This window comes from Ranitomeya variabilis, chromosome 2 (assembly GCF_051348905.1).
Source record: "Ranitomeya variabilis isolate aRanVar5 chromosome 2, aRanVar5.hap1, whole genome shotgun sequence".
Lineage (NCBI taxonomy): Eukaryota > Metazoa > Chordata > Amphibia > Anura > Dendrobatidae > Ranitomeya > Ranitomeya variabilis.
In genome coordinates this window covers 949,851,358-949,870,243 of record NC_135233.1, presented here as the reverse complement: position 1 = coordinate 949,870,243, position 18,886 = coordinate 949,851,358, and the positions used below count along the sequence as shown (strand labels likewise).

General features: G+C 41.5%; 1 long non-coding RNA gene across 1 annotated transcript in view; it reads right to left on the bottom strand.

Annotated features, from left to right (window-relative positions):
• Positions 1-2,843: 2,843 nt before the first annotated feature.
• Positions 2,844-18,886, bottom strand: part of LOC143808282 (uncharacterized) — a 37,983-nt gene continuing 21,940 nt past the window's right edge. Inside the window, exon 3 of the long non-coding RNA XR_013221917.1 lies at positions 2,844-5,859. This is a non-coding gene — a long non-coding RNA (uncharacterized LOC143808282). The remainder of the gene's footprint in view (positions 5,860-18,886) is intronic.

The window sequence follows — 18,886 nt, the reverse complement described above, 5'->3', positions numbered from 1 at the left end:
CGTAGATGTCATAATGGTTGCCATGGCGACGATGATGTCATAAAGGTTGCTTCGACCAATCAGCGACGGGCACAGTCTGCCGCGAATTCTGGAATCATCATTGTCCATATACTACGGGGACATGCATATTCTAGAATACCCGATGCGTTAGAATCGGGCCACAATCTAGTCTACTATATAATTGTCTAAGGGTCACTTCCGTCTTTCTGTCTGTCCTTCTGTCTGTCACGGATATTCATTGGTCGCGGCTTCTGTCTGTCATGGAAATCCAAGTCACTGATTGTTTACTGCCCTGCAGTCAGCGCTGAGCGCTCACACAGGGTTAATGCCAGCATTAACGGACCGCGGTGTAACGCACTCCGTTAACGGAGCTATTAACCCTGTGTGACCAACTTTTTACTATTGATGCTGCGTATGCAGCATCAATAGTAAAAAGATCTACTGTTACAAATAATAATAATAAAAAGGTTATTCTCACCTTCCGACGTCGCGCGCTGTCCTCAGCAGTGCAAGCGGCAGGTTCCGGTGCCAAGGATGCTATGCGAGAAGGACCTGCCATGACGTCACGGTCATGTGACCGCGACGTCATTACAGGTCCTGCGCTCATACCAACCCTGGGACCGGAAGCTGCCGCGTGCACCGCACACAGGCGCCAGGACTTCAAGGGGCCTTCGGAAGGTGAGTATATGTTTATTTTTTATTTTAAGTCTTTTTTAACCACGCATATAGTGCCCACATTGCTATATACTATGTGGGCTGTGTTACATACTGCGTGGGCTCTGTTATATACTACATCTCTGTGCTATATACTATGTAGCTGGGCAATATACAATGTGACTGTGCAATATACAGCGTTACTGTCCAATATACTAGTGGCTGTGCAATATACTACATGCTCTGTGTTACATACTACATAGCTATGCAATATACTATGTGGGTGTGTCGGTTCTGTTATATACTACGTCGACTGTCCAATACACTACGTAGCTATGCAATATACTACGTGCCTCTACAATATACTACCTGGCTCTGCTATATACTACACCGCTGACCAATATACTACATAGCTGTGCAATACACTACGTGACTGTGTTATATACTACGTGGCTGTGCAATATACTACGTGCCTGTGCAATATACTGCGTGGCTCTGCTATATACAGTCATGGCCAAAAGTATTGACACCCCTGCAATTCTGTCAGATAATACTCAGTTTCTTCCTGAAAATGATTGCAATCACAAATTCTTTGGTATTGTTATCTTCATTTAATTTGTCTTAAATGAAAAAAACACAAAGAGAATGAAGCAAAAAGCAAAACATTGATCATTTTACACAAAACTCCAAAAATGGGCCAGACAAAAGTATTGGCACCCTCAGCCTAATACTTGGTTGCACAACCTTTAGCCAAAATAACTGCGACCAACCGCTTCCGGTAACCATCAATGAGTCTCTTACAATGCTCTGCTGGAATTTTAGACCATTCTTCTTTGGCAAACTGCTCCAGGTCCCTGATATTTGAAGGGTGCCTTCTCCAAACTGCCATTTTTAGATCTCTCCACAGGTGTTCTATGGGATTCAGGTCTGGACTCATTGCTGGCCACCTTAGAAGTCTCCAATGCTTTCTCTCAAACCATTTTCTAGTGCTTTTTGAAGTGTGTTTTGGGTCATTGTCCTGCTGGAAGACACATGACCTCTGACGGAGACCCAGCTTTCTCACACTGGGCCCTACATTATGCTGCAAAATTTGTTGGTAGTCTTCAGACTTCATAATGCCATGCACACGGTCAAGCAGTCCAGTGCCAGAGGCAGCAAAGCAACCCCAAAACATCAGGGAACCTCCGCCATGTTTGAGTGTAGGGACCGTGTTCTTTTCTTTGAATGCCTCTTTTTTTCTCCTGTAAACTATGTTGATGCCTTTGCCCAAAAAGCTCTACTTTTGTCTCATCTGACCAGAGAACATTCTTCCAAAATGTTTTAGGCTTTTTCAGGTAAGTTTTGGCAAACTCCAGCCTGGCTTTTTTATGTCTCGGGGTAAGAAGTGGGGTCTTCCTGGGTCTCCTACCATACAGTCCCTTTTCATTCAGACGCCGACGGATAGTACGGTTTGACACTGTTGTACCCTCGGACTGCAGGGCAGCTTGAACTTGTTTGGATGTTAGTCGAGGTTCTTTATCCAACATCCGCACAATCTTGCGTTGAAATCTCTTGTCAATTTTTCTTTTCCGTCCACATCTAGGGAGGTTAGCCACAGTGCCATGGGCTTTAAACTTCTTGATGACACTGCGCACGGTAGACACAGGAACATTCAGGTCTTTGGAGATGGACTTGTAGCCTTGAGATTGCTCATGCTTCCTCACAATTTGGTTTCTCAAGTCCTCAGACAGTTCTTTGGTCTTCTTTCTTTTCTCCATGCTCAATGTGGTACACACAAGGACACAGCACAGAGGTTGAGTCAACTTTAATCCATGTCAACTGGCTGCAAGTGGGATTTAGTTATTGCCAACACCTGTTAGGTGCCACAGGTAAGTTACAGGTGCTGTTAATTACACAAATTAGAGAAGCATCACATGATTTTTCGAACAGTGCCAATACTTTTGTCCACCCCCTTTTTTATGTTTGGTGTGGAATTATATCCAATTTGGCTTTAGGACAATTCTTTTTGTGTTTTTTCATTTAAGACAAATTAAATGAAGATAATAACAAAGAATTTGTGTTTGCAATCATTTTCAGGAAGAAACTGAGTATTATATGACAGAATTGCAGGGGTGTCAATACTTTTGGCCATGACTGTATACTACGTGGCTGACCAATATACTACATACCTATGCAATACATTATGTGGCTATGTTATATACTACGTGGCTGTGTTATATACTACGCTCTGCTATATACTACATATGCTGTGTTACATCCTACGTAGTTCTGTTATATACTACGTAGCTATGTTATATACTACGTCGGTTGTTGTCAGGACTCTGAACTTTTTTATTACCTTTTGTGCATTACTGCCCTTTTCCAAGATGGTGTCTTTGGTCTCGTGCACTGTGTCTTCCTGCTATAAAACTCCACCCCAGCCTTCAGTCTGTGCTAGAGTATTCTGCCTTGCATCCAGCTCCTGACCTCTGATGACTCCCTGGCTTTGCACCTGCTCCTGTGAACCTGTGTGGAGATCCTGCTACTCAGCTCTGAGTTCCTGCTGCATACACCAGTTCCAGTAATCCTCCTTCATCTGCTGCTCGTGTTTACTTCCATCTGCATTTGCTGGACATGTAAGCTGTTTCTGCTCTGCAAGAACCTGGGACTATCACCCAGGCCTCCGTGGTTGAGCTAAGATATTATTTGAACTGCCTTATAAGCATATCTATCTGTGTTTTGGACTAAGCAAGGACTTATTCGTGTCAAGTATCCGCAAGAATAATTGTGCTTCATAGACTTTCTGCGTGATTGCATTTTCCTCTGAAGTTTCCTATAGACTGCTAAGCTGCATTTAATATTTACTCCAAGTGTTGTGGACTAGAGTTTCTCTCTGCACCTGTTTGAATCACTGTGTGATAATATAGACTTTACCACTTATAAAACTGTGTCCTGTAGTTGTCTTGTTCCACGCAAAGAGTCTCCTGAGTTATCCCCTATAATTATTACAGTTGTGTTATATACTACGTCACTGTGCAATATAGTACGTATCCTGTGCTATATACTACCTACATATTCTAGAATACCCAATACGTTAGAATTGGGCCACCATCTAGTGTTATATATTAGAGATAATGCTAAAATATTAATTTTAATCTAAAATCAGTTCCTGCTCTATACAATGATTTTTTTTTAGAATTTTTTCTTTTTAAAGAGTTCTGGTCTCCTTTTTTAAACATAAGGAAAATCTGCATATATTGAGTGTCACGTAAAAAAAATTAAAACATTGCATATTGTTACTGGCATAAGCAGTCATTGTTAAGAACATAAAATTATGCTATTTGACTTCATAGTCTTCAAAGCTTGCTGTGACTTGGTCAACAATAAGTGCCACATTTAGAACAATAGAACAGGAATAAACCCATGTAAACATAAAACACAAAAGAAAAGAGATAAATGTAAGATATGACATATTGTAAGATAAATTGTAGATGTCACAGATCATTAGGTCAATACTTTTCAGCAATTACGGTATCCAGTGTATCACACAGGTTGGGTATATTGTAGTTGTAACTGCTGTAGCATTTTGCCTACTACGTGTGTTGGGGGACACTCGCTTGGCACGGGATTCAAGCACTCAGGCACGGTTGTTCCATTTAAAGCAATCTGTGTGGTTTATTCTCTACATAAACCATAGAAACATGTACAAATGGTAAACAGTCTTACATCAGACAGATAAATCCTCAATGTCCATAGTAGAGCTCTGCTCTCAGGTCTGTGGGCACACAGGCTGTGCTATGTCCAGCACGCAGGCTCTACAGCCTAAACACGGTCTCTCTGTAGTGTCCAGCCGGGACACATGGAAGGCTGTCCACACTCGCAGACTCCCAAACACTCATTCCCATGTGCCAAACACCTCCATTACATGGTAGCCTGTAACCAAACCCACAGGTGAGGTAACGTCACATGCACTGGCCACATGATCATGACATCACTGCAGGTCCTCAACTCCTGCACAGAAAAAAGGGTACAGTCAGCACCCCCACTCCGAGGTGAGGTATGTGGGTAGCCAGACCCTCCCATCTCTCACAGCTACCCGCAACCCGGACCCAGGTGCACTAAATGACATCTTCAGTGCTCATGTGCACTAAAGACAAAATACTCTGGGTTGCATCGCAGGGAGCATCCATCCCTGTAACACATACATGTGACATGTGACATTAACCACGTGACCACCAGTCATACCACACTGCGTAGAGAAGAACCAATTGTGCCATATTTTGTTAAAGATTTTGATCCTGTTATTGTGTAAACCAGCATATGTTCATAGGCAAAGATAGGAATGATCCCCCTGAATAATGTATAATAATGGAGAAGGCACACAAGATTTCCACTTCTTAGCAATTTGAGTTCTCATTATAGTAACAATGGGATGTATTTTGGTTCTAAAATACTTTGGAACAAATTTTATACCTAAGAACAAAAAGGCTAAGCGGTTGGAATGAATGTCTGCAGGCAATAGAAAAGCAAGATGGAGGTTCTTTGCAAGTTTGGGGCTGCATTGCAGCAAATGGAGTTGGGGATTTGGTCGGGATTACGGATATCCTCACAGTTGAGAAATACAGGCAGATATACAGCTCAAAAATTAAGAAACCACTGCAAAATTTTCAGTTTGTCTGATTTTTCTCTTCATATGTATATTTTTTGAGTAAAATGTAAATTGTTCTTTTATTCTATAAACTACTGACATCATGTCTCCGAAGTTCCAAGCAATAAATTTTGTATTTATTTTCTGAAAATCAGATATGGTCAAAATAACAAAAAAATGCATTGCTTGCAGACCTCAAATAATGCAAAAAAAACCAACATGTTCATAATCATTTAGAAACAACAATACTAATGTATTAATTCAGGAAGAGTTCAGAAATCAATATTTTGTGGAATAACCATGATTTTTAATCACAGCTTTCATGCGTCATGCGGCATGCTTTCCACCAGTCTTTCACACTGCTTCTGGGTGACCTTATGCCACTCCTGGTACAAAAATGTAAGCGGTTCTTCTGTGTTTGATGGCTTGTGACTATCCATCTTCCTCTTGATTACATTCCAAAGGTTTTCAATGGGGTTCAGGTCTGGACTTTGGGCTGACTATAACAGGGATTTGATGAGGTGGTCCTTCATCCACACCTTGATTGACCTAGCTGTGTGGCATGGCACATTGTCCTGCTGGAAAAAGCAGTCATCAGAGTTAGGGAACATTGCCTGAGCAGAAGGAATCAACTATTTTTCCAGGATAACCTTGTATGCGACTTGATTCATACGTCCTTTGCAAAGATGAACCTGCCCAATTCCAGCCTTACTGAAGCATACCCAGATCATCACCGATCCTCCACCAAATTTCACAGTGAGTGCGAGACACTGTGGCTTGTACGCCTCTCCAGGTCTCTGTCTAACCATTAGACAACCAGGTGTTGGGCAAAGCTGAAAATTAGACTCATCAGAGAAGATTACTGCCGTCTTAGACATTTTAAGGATGGAGGCAACATGATGCTCACTGTGTCCCTCTACTAGTAAAGCCAGAATTGAGTCCTTCTTTTCCTCACTCAAGACTTTTCTTTTCAACTCCTTTGGCTTGGTTAAAAGTTATTTTTTCATTCCTATTACTTTTGGGATATTAGTAGCACTTGTTTTGCCATCCAGCTTGTCCTATTGCAAGAGGATTGTGAATACCACAGCAGGGTTTTTTATACTTTCCTTCGTTAAATAAGATTTGGTTTAGGTGGTTTAGGTCAGAAGCACATTAAGTAGAATGAGGTGTACTCTGGTTGGAATTCAACTGACACTGGAATGGAATGGCTGTCAGACATGTAGAGAAGCTGATTTTTATAAAACTGTGCAGTGGGGACTACCTCTTGAAGCTCATCAAGAGATTGCCAAGAGGCTGGAAAAAGAGACGTGGGGGCACCATGTTCAAAATTTTTTGAGAGAAACGCTTTTTCTGGCAAGGAAAATAATAGTTTTGCGCTGGATGGGAAACAATCATCCATCCCTTAGGGCCTGGATTGATCTGGTGAATTCAGTTATACCTTATGAACGCACATTATACCAGAATAGGGGTTGCATGGGAAAATTTGATAAGATCTGGGATATATGGAACTCATCACCATGTCATCACGGGACAGATAGCCTTGCCTCATTATAATAAATGGTAGAATTCTACATTGGTTCGTACCTCATTTCAACATTTAAACACAATTAAAATGGAATTGGTTTTGGCAGCAAGACAGTTTTAGAGTTTTATTACAGGTCTGTGGATATACTTTATTACTTTTAGCTTTCTGAGTCTGGGTCTATGTACCAAGATATGTGCTGATATGACTTGTGCTATACATTTGTACTGGCTTGGTTGCAAGCAACATGTGTGTCTTATTGTTCTTTGTTCTTTTGATGTTTAATAAACAAATTAAAAAAAAGAGAATGCCAAGAGTGTGCAAAGCAGTCATCAAAGCAAAAGGTGGCTACTTTGAAGCACCTAGAATATAAGACAAAATTTCAGTTGTTTTACACTTCTTTGTTAGGCTGCTTTCACACTAGCGTCGGTACGGGGCCGTCGCGCTGTGTCGGCCCGACGTACCGACGCATACTGTGAAATAAATGCCCTATGTGGGCAGCGGAAGCCGTCTTAGGACGCTTCCGCTGCCCCATTGCAAGGTCCGGGAAGGAAGGGGCAGAGTTTCGGCCGCACATACATGGTCGAAAATGGCGGTCTCGACGCACAAAAAAACGTTACATGTAACTTTTTTTGTGGCGGCGGTCAGCCAAAACACAACGCAACCGTCGTACGATGGTTACAACGTGTGGCACTGCGTCGCAATGCGTCGCTAATAAAAGTCTATGGAGAAAAAATGCATCCTGCGGGCAACTTTGCAGGATGCGTTTTTTCTCCACAACTACGCATTGCGACGAGCAGTGCCCGACGCTAGTGTGAAAGTAGCCTTAAGTATATAATTCCACATGTGTTAAAGGGAACCTGTCACTTGAATTTGGCGGGACCGGTTTTGGGTCATATGGGCGGGGTTTTCGGGTGAAAACCCCGCCCATATGACCCAAAACTGGTCCCGCCAAATTCAGGTGACAGGTTCCCTTTAATTCATAGTTTTGATGCCTTCAGTGTGGATTTACAATTTTCATAGTCATGAAAACACAGAAAAATCTTTAAATGAGGTGTGTCCAAACTTTTGGTCTGTACTGTATGTATGCCAATGCCAGCACATATTTAGAGATAAGCTGAGCCAATTATATTGTTACCATGTATGACTATGAAATACCTATAAAACCCTGACTAAGGTATGTAATAAACAGAGATCTGCTTTGATGCTTAACCCCTTTCTGCCATTGGACGTACTATTCCGTCCATGTGGAGTGAGCCCTACTTCCCAAGGACGGAATAGTACGTCCAGCGCGATCGGCCGCGCTCACGGGTGGAGCGCAGCCGATCACGGCCGGGTGTCAGCTGACTATCGCAGTTGACATCAGGCACTATGTGCCAGGAGCGGTCACGGACTGCCCCCGGCACATTAACCCCCGGCACACTGCGATCAAACATGATCGCAGTGTTCCGGCGGTATAGGGAAGCATCGCGCAGGGAGGGGGCTCCCTGCGGGCTTCCCTGAGACGATCGGTACAAGGCGATGTGCTCACCTTGTATCGAGAGTCTCCTCCCTGCAAGCCCCGGATCCAAAATGGCCACGGGGCTGCATCCGGGTCCTGCAGGGAGGTGACGTCACAGCAGGCACCGGGAAGCCTCCCTTCTGTGCACGTCAGATCGCCGATCTGACACAGTGCAGAGCAAAGTGTCAGATCGGCGATCTGTCACTTTACTGTGATGCCCCCTCCTGGGGCAAAGTAAAAATGTAAAAAAAAAAAAAAATTACATGTTTAAAAAAAAAATAAAAAAAAACAATAAAAGTACACATATTTAGTATCGCCGCGTCCGTAACGACCCGACCTATAAAACTGTCCAACTAGTTAACCCCTTCAGTGAACACCGTAAAAAAAAAAAAAAACGAGGCAAAAAACAACGCTTTATATCATACCGCTGAACAAAAAGTGGAATAGCACGCGATCAAACAGATGGAAATAAATAACCATGGTACCGCTGAAAAAGTCATCTTGTCCCGCAAAAAACAAGCTGCCATACAGTATCATCAGCAAAAAAATAAAAAAGTTATAGTCCTCAGAATAAAGCGATGCAAAAATTATTATTTTTTCTATAAAAGAGTTTTTATCGTATAAAAGCGCCAAAACATAAAAAAAGATATAAATGAGGTATCGCTGTAATCGTACTGACCCGAAGAATACAACTGCTTTATCAATTTTACCAAACGTGGAACGGTATAAACGCCCCTCAAAAAGAAATTCATGAATAGCTGGTTTTTGGCCATTCTGCCTCACAAAAATCGGAATAAAAAGCGATCAACAAATATCAACAAATATCACGTGCCCGAAAATGTTACCAATAAAAACATCAACTCGTCCTGCAAAAAACAAGACCTCACATGACTCTGTGGACCAAAATATGGAAAAATTATAGCACTCAAAATGTGATATCGCAAAAAACATTTGTTGCAATAAAAAGCGTCTTTTAGTGTGTGACGGCTGCCAATCAAAAATCCGCTAGAAAACGCGCTATAAATAGTAAATCAACCCCACCCTCATCACCCCCTTAGTTACGAAAAATTAAAAAAAATTTAAAAATTTAAAAAATGTATTTATTTCCATTTTCCCGTTAGGGTTAGGGCTAGGGTTAGGGATAGGGCTAGAGTTAGGGTTGGGGCCAGGGTTAGGGCTACAGTTAGGGTTAGGGTTGGGGCTAAAGTTAGGGTTGGGGCTAAAGTTAGGGTTAGGGTTTGGATTACATTTACGGTTGGGAATAGGGTTGGGATTAGGGTTAGGGGTGTGTCAGGGTTAGGGGAGTGGTTAGGGTTACAGTTGAGATTAGGGTTAGGGGTGTGTTTGGATTAGGGTTTCAGTTATAATTGGGGGGTTTCCACTGTTTAGGCACATCAGGGGCTCTCCAAATACGACATTGCGTCCGATCTCAATTCCAGCCAATTCTGCGTTGAAAAAGTAAAACAGTGCTCCTTCCCTTCCGAGCTCTCCTGTGCGCACAAACAGGGGTTTACCCCAACACATGGGGTATCAGCGTACTCAGGACACATTGGACAACAACTTTTGGGGTCCAATTTCACCTGTTACCCTTGGGAAAATACAAAACTGGGGGCTAAAAAATAATTTCTGTGGGGAAAAAAAATATTTTTTATTTTCACGGCTGCGTTATAAACTGTAGTGAAACACTTGGGGGTTCAAAGATCTCACAACACATCTAGATAAGTTCCTTGGGGGGTCTAGTATCCAATATGGGGTCACTTATGGGGGATTTCTACTGTTTAGTTACATCAGGGGCTCTGCAAATGCAACATGACGCCTGCAGACCAATCCATCTAAGTCTGCATTCCAAATGGCGCTCCTTCCCTTCCGAGCTCTGCCATGTGCCCAAACAGTGGTTCCCCCCCACATATGGGGTATCAGCATACTCAGGACAAATTGGACAACAACTTTTGGGGTTCAATTTACACTGTTTCCCTTGGAAAAATACAAAACTGGGGGCTAAAAAATAATTTTTGTGGAAAAAAAAGGATTTTTTATTTTCACGGCTCTGCGTTATAAACTGTAGTGAAACACTTGGGGGTTCAAAGTTCTCACAACACATCTAGATAAGTTCCTTGGGGGGTCTAGTTTCCAATATGGGGTCACTGGTGGGGTTTTTCTACGGTTTAGGTACATTAGGGGCTCTGCAAATGCAACGTGACGCCTGCAGACCATTCAATCTAAGTCTGCATTCCAAATGGCGCTCCTTCCCTTCCGAGCTCTCCCATGCGCCCAAACGGTGGTTCCCCCCACAGATGGGGTATCAGCGTACTCAGGACAAATTGGACAACAACTTTTGGGGTCCAATTTCTCCTGTTACCCTTGGGAAAATACAAAACTGGGGGCTAAAAAATAATTTTTGTGGAGAAAAAAAATAATTTTTATTTTCACGGCTCTGCGTTATAAACTGTAGTGAAACACTTGGGGGTTCAAAGCTCTCACAACACATCTAGATGAGTTCCTTAGGGGGTCTACTTTCCAAAATGGTGTCACTTGTGGGGGGTTTCAATGTTTAGGCACATCAGGGGCTCTCCAAACACAACATGGCGTCCCATCTGAATTCCAGTCAATTTTGCATTGAAAAGTCAAACGGCGCTCCTTCCCTTCCGAGATCTCCCTTGCGCCCAAACAGTGGTTTACCCCCATATATGGGGTATCAGCGTACTCAGGAAAAATTGGACAACAACTTTTGGAGCCCAATTTCTTCTCTTACCCTTGGGAAAATAAAAAATTGGGGGCGAAAAGATCATTTTTGTGAAAAAATATGATTTTTTATTTTTACGGCTCTGCATTATAAACTTCTGTGAATCACTTAATAGGTCAAAGTGCTCACCACACATCTAGATAAGTTCCTTAGGGGGTCTACTTTCCAAAATGGTGTCACTTGTGGGGGGTTTCAATGTGTAGGCACATCAGGGGCTCTCCAAACGCAACATGGCGTCCCATCTGAATTCCAGTCAATTTTGCATTGAAAAGTCAAATGGCGCTCCTTCGCTTCTGAGCTCTGCCATGCACCCAAACAGTGGTTTACCCCCACATGTGGGGTATTGGCGTACTCAGGACAAATTGTACAACAACTTTTGTGGTCCATTTTCTCCTGTTACCCTTGGTAAAATAAAACAAATTGGAGCTGAAGTAAATTTTTTGTATAAAAAAGTTAAATGTTCATTTTTATTTAAACATTCCCAAAATTCCTGTGAAACACCTGAAGGGTTAATAAACTTCTTGAATGTGGTTTTGAGCACCTTGAGGGGTGCAGTTTTTAGAATGGTGTCACACTTGGGTATTTTCCATCATATAGACCCCTCAAAATGACTTCAAATGAGATGTGGTCCCTAAAAAAAAATGGTGTTGTAAAAATGAGAAATTGCTGGTCAAATTTTAACCCTTATAACTCCCTAACAAAAAAAAATGTTGGTTCCAAAATTGTGCTGATGTAAAGTAGACATGTGGGAAATGTTACTTATTAAGTATTTTGTGTGACATATCTCTGTGATTTAATTGTATAAAAATTCAAATTTGGAAAATTGCGAAATTTAAAAAATTTTCGCCAAATTTCCGTTTTTTTCACAAATAAACGCAGGTAATATCAAATAAATTTTACCACTATCATGAAGTACAATATGTCACGAGTAAACAATGTCAGAATCACCGGGATCCGTTGAAGCGTTCCAGAGTTATAACCTCATAAAGGGACAGTGGTCAGAATTGTAAAAATTGGCCCAGTCATTAACGTGCAAACCACCCTTGGGGGTAAAGGGGTTAATGTATTAGTGTGGCTCTTCCATGCACGTATTTGAATTTTACAATTTAATTTGGAACAGGCACAACGTCTCAGAATATCCCACATCATGTGGCAAAGACACTGCCTAATACCTGGCAGGTGATGGCTGTCTGTTAAAGCCAGGACCTGCCTTTAACAATTGTCAACCTGATAAATCCCGCTGTCAAACTCTGACAGTGGCATTTAACATGTGGCGGCACGGTGATTTTCACTATATGCAGCAATGCTGTGGCATTGCTACGGGGACTACAAGTACAGTAAAAAGTAAAAATAATATTTAAAAAAATATGGAAAAAAACCCCCATAAAAGTTCAAATCAGCCCTGTTTTGACCCACTATAAATAAATTAAGATAATAAAAAATACACATATGTGGTATTACTGCATTCAGAAAAGTAAAATCTATCAAAATATAAAAATAATTAACCTGTTCTGAAAACGAAAAAAATTTAAGAACGTCAAAATCAAGTTTTTTGGTTGCTGTAATAGCACAAAAATGCTGTAACAAGCAATAAAAACATCATATCTATCCCAAAATGGTATCAATAAAAATGTTGTCTTGCCCTGCAAAAAATAAGCCATCGCACAGCTCTATCGCCTGATAAATGAAAATGTTTTACCTGCAATGTTCCCATTGTATTAGAATGAAGTTGCTAGGGTCTGTTGCTAAATCTTTACAAGCACCCCTCCGCCATCCCTCCAATTGTTACTTGCAATATATAGAAGTTTTGTCTGTCTTGTCTACCACTCCTTAGGCATGAAGGCATCATTTTGACTGCAACTCATGCATTTTTTTTATTTGGGTCAGTTTTCTTGCCTTTTAAATGAATATTAACTCCCGCGTAATGATTTGTAAGTTTGTAACACTTTTTCTTACCCAGTATTTCACAAAAATTAATTAACGGATGTTATAAAATATAGTGTGCCATGCTACGTGATGTGCTACACGCAGAACACGAAATGATGCAAAGCAGTGGTTATAAGACAGTAAGGCAAGATTGGGTAATATAGTAGTAAGTCACGCACTGCATGTAGTGTCTCATCAATCTTTGTATGTCCTAAGGCAAAGTTCTCAACATTGGTAGGCACAGCTCTGACACTGCTAATACTGAAAATGGTTTGTTTCCAAACAACTGGGAATAAGAGAACGATTCCTATGAGTAAGGGTCATGTAGTAATAACTCAGATTTCAGAAAATCCAAATCCTCACATGTGATGATCTGTGACAATTACCATAATGTTAAATCGCCAAGTGCACTTTCTGTTATAGATACATGCCAGCCTCGGGCAATTAAGCAAATATTTGTAGAAACTAATTTTGTATGAAAAGATATGTAACAGAGTAGTTTACTGTAGGTCACTGATAGCTTCCCACAAATAAAGCAACTGAATTGCCTCCAAGCACCACTCTGCAGCAAATACATGTATACTTATCATGCAGAATGGGAACATGTTACTACTCATGCCTTTAAAGTGACACTCGGGCCCCTATTTATTATTACCTCTGCTCCTTTGTTTTTGACTAGTTTTGTGTGCGTTGCACCTTTTTTTGTTTTCACCCAATTTATGATACTACTTGTGCATTTTTTTAATTCTATTTTATATAAGCTTGCTTTTTTTGTTTCTAGCTTTGTAGGAGTTTAGCAATTCAAGATGTTTTCGCCTGATTCATCAATTGAGACTTTTTAATCCCTTACTGACTTATGACGTACTGGTACATCATTTTCCTATGGAAACCGGCTGTTGAGAAAATAACGACGGCACCTGAACTGCTGATGGCTGAGATCGTTCCTAATTATTTTGTTTGATAAACACTGTGGAATTTGATATATGTACCCAAGCAAGTATGTCCACATGGAGACCGTGATAAGTACTTTATGGATTAAGCATTGGATTCTTTTGATCTAATTTCACGGTCTATGGATTTATGTGATCTGGTATCCAATCTAGATGTTGACCAGAATTGGAACTGATTATTTTTGTATGATATAGGGTGTCTTCTAAAAGGGACATTGGTATACCTATATTATTTGGTCCAGCTGGACATATAGTGGATAAGTGAATTTTTTATACTGCACCTGCACTTAATCACTAATTCTATATAAGGTAGTTTTTAATGATATAATTAAAAGTTATATTTTAAATTTATTCTCGATGCTGTATGATATTTAAAGGAGAGAGAAATTTGGGCCTTGATCCTATATTACCGTGTACATCATATGCCGGCTACCTGATTTTGATGCAGGTTCAAAAGCGGAGTCTGCATCTCTGCTGACAGATGATGGCTGAGTTATTCAGCCATCATCTGCCTATAACAGCCGCACATGGATCCAAACTCTGCCCGTGGCTGTTAACCTGTTAAATGTCCTTATTTGTGACTTCAACATTTACAGTGTGCTAGCAAGGGAAGCGCTGTTCTAACCACTTATCAGTGCTCCCATGATGTAATCCAGGGACTCAGATGGGTTCACGAACAACCAGGGATCTGTTGAAGACTACTGTGCCTGTCATGATGGTACTCCAGTGAAAACCAGCATTGCTGTCTGTAGCATTCGGATTATCACAGGTTCAAGTCCCCTAAGGGGACTAATAAATGCAATACTTTTTTTAACCCCTTCATGACCCAGCCTATTTTGGCCTTAATGACCTTGCCGTTTTTTGCAATTCTGACCAGTGTCCCTTTATGAGGTAATAACTCAGGAACGCTTCAACGGATCCTAGCGATTCTGAGATTGTTTTTTCGTGACATATTGGGCTTCATGTTAGTGGTAAATTTAGGTCGATAATTTTTGAGTTTATTTGTGAAAAAAACGGAAATTTGGCAAAAAATTTGAAAATTTCGCAATTTTCACATTTTGAATTTTTATTCTGTTAAACCAGAGAGTTATGTGAAACAAAATAGTTAATAAATAACGTTTCCCACATGTCTACTTTACATCAGCACAATTTTGGAAACAATTTTTTTTTCTGCTAGGAAGTTATAAGGGTTAAAATTTGACCAGTGATTTCTCATTTTTACAACAAAATTTACAAAACCATTTTTTTTAGGGACCACCTCACATTTGAAGTCATTTTGAGGGTTCTATATGGCTGAAAATACCCAAAAGTGACACCATTCTAAAAACTGCACCCCTCAAGGTGCTCAAAACCACATTCAAGAAGTTTATTAACCCTTCAGGTGTTTCACAGCAGCAGAAGCAACATGGAAGTAAAAAATTAACATTTAACTTTTTAGTCACAAAAATGATCTTTTAGCAACAATTTTTTTATTTTCCCAGCGGTAAAAGGAGAAACTGGACCACGGACGTTGTTGTCCAATTTGTCCTGAGTACGCTGATACCTCATATGTGGGGGTAAACCACTGTTTGGGCGCACGGCAGGGCTCGGAAGGGAAGGAGCGCCATTTGACTTTTTGAATGAAAAATTGGCTCCAATCTTTAGCGGACACCATGTCACGTTTGGAGAGCCCCCGTGTGCCTAAACATTGGAGCTCCCCCACAAGTGACCCCATTTTGGAAACTAGACCCCCCAAGGAACTTATCTAGCAGCATAGTGAGCACTTTAAACCCCCAGGTGCTTCACAAATTGATCCGTAAAAATGAAAAAGTACTTTTTTTTCACAAAAAAATTATTTTAGCCTCAATTTTTTCATTTTCACATGGGCAACAGGATAAAATGGATCCTAAATTTTGTTGGGCAATTTCTCCTGAGTACACCAATACCTCACATGTGGGGGTAAACCACTGTTTGGGCACATGGTAAGGCTCGGAAGGGAAGGAGCGCCATTTGACTTTTTGAATGAAAAATTATCTCCATCGTTAGCGGACACCATGTCGCGTTTGGAAAGCCCCTGTGTGCCTAAACATTGGAGCTCCTCCACAAGTGACCCCATTTTGGAAACTAGACCCCCCAAGGAACTCATCTAGAGGCATAGTGAGCACTTTAAACCCCCAGGTGCTTCACAAATTGATCCGCAAAAATGAAAAATTACTTTTTTTTCACACAAAATTTCTTTTAGCCTCAATTCTTTCATTTTCACATGGGCAACAGGATAAAATGGATCGTAAAATTTGTTGGGCAATTTCTCCTGAGTATGCCGATACCTCATATGTGGGGGTAAACCACTGTTTGGGTGCACGGCAAGGCTCGGAAGGGGAGGCGTCCCATTTGACTTTTTGAATGGAAAATTAGCTCCAATCGTTAGCGGACACCATGTCGCGTTTGGAGAGCCCCTGTGTGCCTAAACATTGGAGCTCCCGCACAAGTGACCCCATTTTGGAAACTAGACCTCCCAAGGAACTTATCTAGATGAATAGTGAGCACTTATAACCCCCAGGTGCTTCACAGAAGTTTATAACGCAGAGCCGTGAAAATAAAAAAATAATTTTTCTTTCCTCAAAAATGATTTTTAGCCCAGAATTTTTTATTTTCCCAAGGGTAATAGGAGAAATTGGACCCCAAATTTTGTTGTCCAGTTTGTCCTGAGTACGGTGATACCCCATATGTGGGGGTAAACCACTGTTTGGGCGCACGGCAGGGCTCGGAAGGGAAGGCACGCCATTTGGCTTTTTGAATGGAAAATTAGCTCCAATCATTAGCGGACACCATGTCGCGTTTGGAGAGCCCCTGTGTGCCTAAACATTGGAGCTCCCGCACAAGTGACCCCATTTTGGAAACTAGACCTCCCAAGGAACTAATCTAGATGTGTGGTGAGCACATTATTGGGTATCAGCGTACTCAGGAGAAACTGGTCAACAACTTTTGGGGTCCAATTTCTCCTGTTACTCTTGCAAAAATAAAAAAATTCTGGGCTAAAAAATTTTTTTGAGGAAAGGAAACACTTTTTATTTTCACGGCTCTGCGTTATAAACTTCTGTGAAGCACTTGGGGGTTCAAACCCCCAAGTGCTTCACAGAAGTTTATAACGCAGAGCCGTGAAAATAAAAAGTGTTTCCTTTCCTCAAAAAAATTTTTTAGCCCAGAATTTTTTTATTTTTGCAAGAGTAACAGGAGAAATTGGACCCCAAAAGTTGTTGACCAGTTTCTCCTGAGTACGCTGATACCCAATATGTGGGGGTAAACCACTGTTTTGGCACACGTCGGGGTTCGGAAGGGAAGTAGTGACGTTTTGAAATGCAGACTTTGATGGAATGCTCTGCGGGCATCAGGTTGCGTTTGCAGAGCCCCTGATGTGCCTAAACAGTAGGAACTCCCCACAAGTGACTCCATTTTGGAAACTAGACCCCCAAGGGAACTTATCTAGATGTGTGGTGAGCACTTTGAACCCCCAAATGCTTCACAGAAGTTTATAACGCAGAGCCGTGAAAATAATAAATGTGTTTCCTTTCCTCAAAAATATTTTTTTAGCCCAGAATTTTTTATTTTTGCAAGAGTAACAGGAGAAATTGGACCCCAAAAGTTGTTGTCCAGTTTCTCCTGAGTACGCTGATACCCCATATGTGGGGGTAAACCACTGTTTGGGCACATGCCGGGGCTCGGAAGGGAAGTAGTGACGTTTTGGAATGCAGACTTTGATGGAATGGTCTGCGGGCATCATGTTACGTTTGCAGAGCCCCTGATATGCCTAAACAGTAGAAACCCCCCACAAGTGACCCCATTTTGGAAACTAGACCCCCCAAGGAACTTATCTAGATGTGTGGTGAGCACGTTCAACCCCCAAGTGCTTCACAGAAGTTTACAACGCAGAGCCGTGAAAATAAAAAATCATTTTTCTTTCCTCAAAAAAGATGTTTTAGCAAGCAATTTTTTATTTTCACAAGGGTAACAGGAGAATTTGGACCCCAATATTTGTTGCCCAGTTTGTTGTGAGTATGCTGATACCCCATATGTGGGGGTAAACCACTGTTTGGGCACACGTCAGGGCTCGGAAGGGAAGTAGTGACATTTGAAATGCAGACTTTGATGGAATGGTCTGCGGGCGTCACATTGCATTTGCAGAGCCCCTGATGTGCCTAAACAGTAGAAACACCCCACAAGTGACCCCATTTTGGAAACTAGACCCCCGAAGGAACTTATCTAGATGTGTGGTGAGCACTTTCAACCCCCAAGTGCTTCACAGAAGTTTATAACGCAGAGCCGTGAAAATAAAAAATAATTGTTCTTTCCTCAAAAATTATGTTTTAGCAAGTAATTTTTTTATTTTTGCAAGGGTAACAGGAGAAATTGGACCCCAACAGTTGTTGCCCAGTTTGTCCTGAGTACGCTGGTACCCCAAATGTGGGGGTAAACCACTGTTTGGGCGCACGTCGGGGCTTGGAAGGGAGGGAGCACCATTTGACTTTTTGAATGCAAGATTGGCTGGAATCAATGGTGGCGCCATGTTGCGTTTGGAGACCCCTGATGTGCCTAAACAGTGGAAACCCCTCAATTCTAACTTCAACACTAACCCCAACACACCCCTAATCCTAATCCCAACTGTAGCCATAACCCTAATCACAACCCTAACCCCAACACACTCCTAACCACAACCCTAACCGCAACACACCCGTAACCCTAATTCCAACCCTAATCCTAACCCTAATCCCAACCGTAGCCCTAATCCCAACCCTAACCACAACTGTAACCCCAACACACCCCTAACCCTATCCGTAACCCTAACCACAAGCCTAATCTTAACCCTATTTCAAACCCTAGCCCTAATTCCAACCCTAACCCTAAGGCTATGTGCCCACGTTGCGGATTCGTGTGAGATTTTTCCGCACGATTTTTGAAAAATCTGCAGGTAAAAGGCACTGCGTTT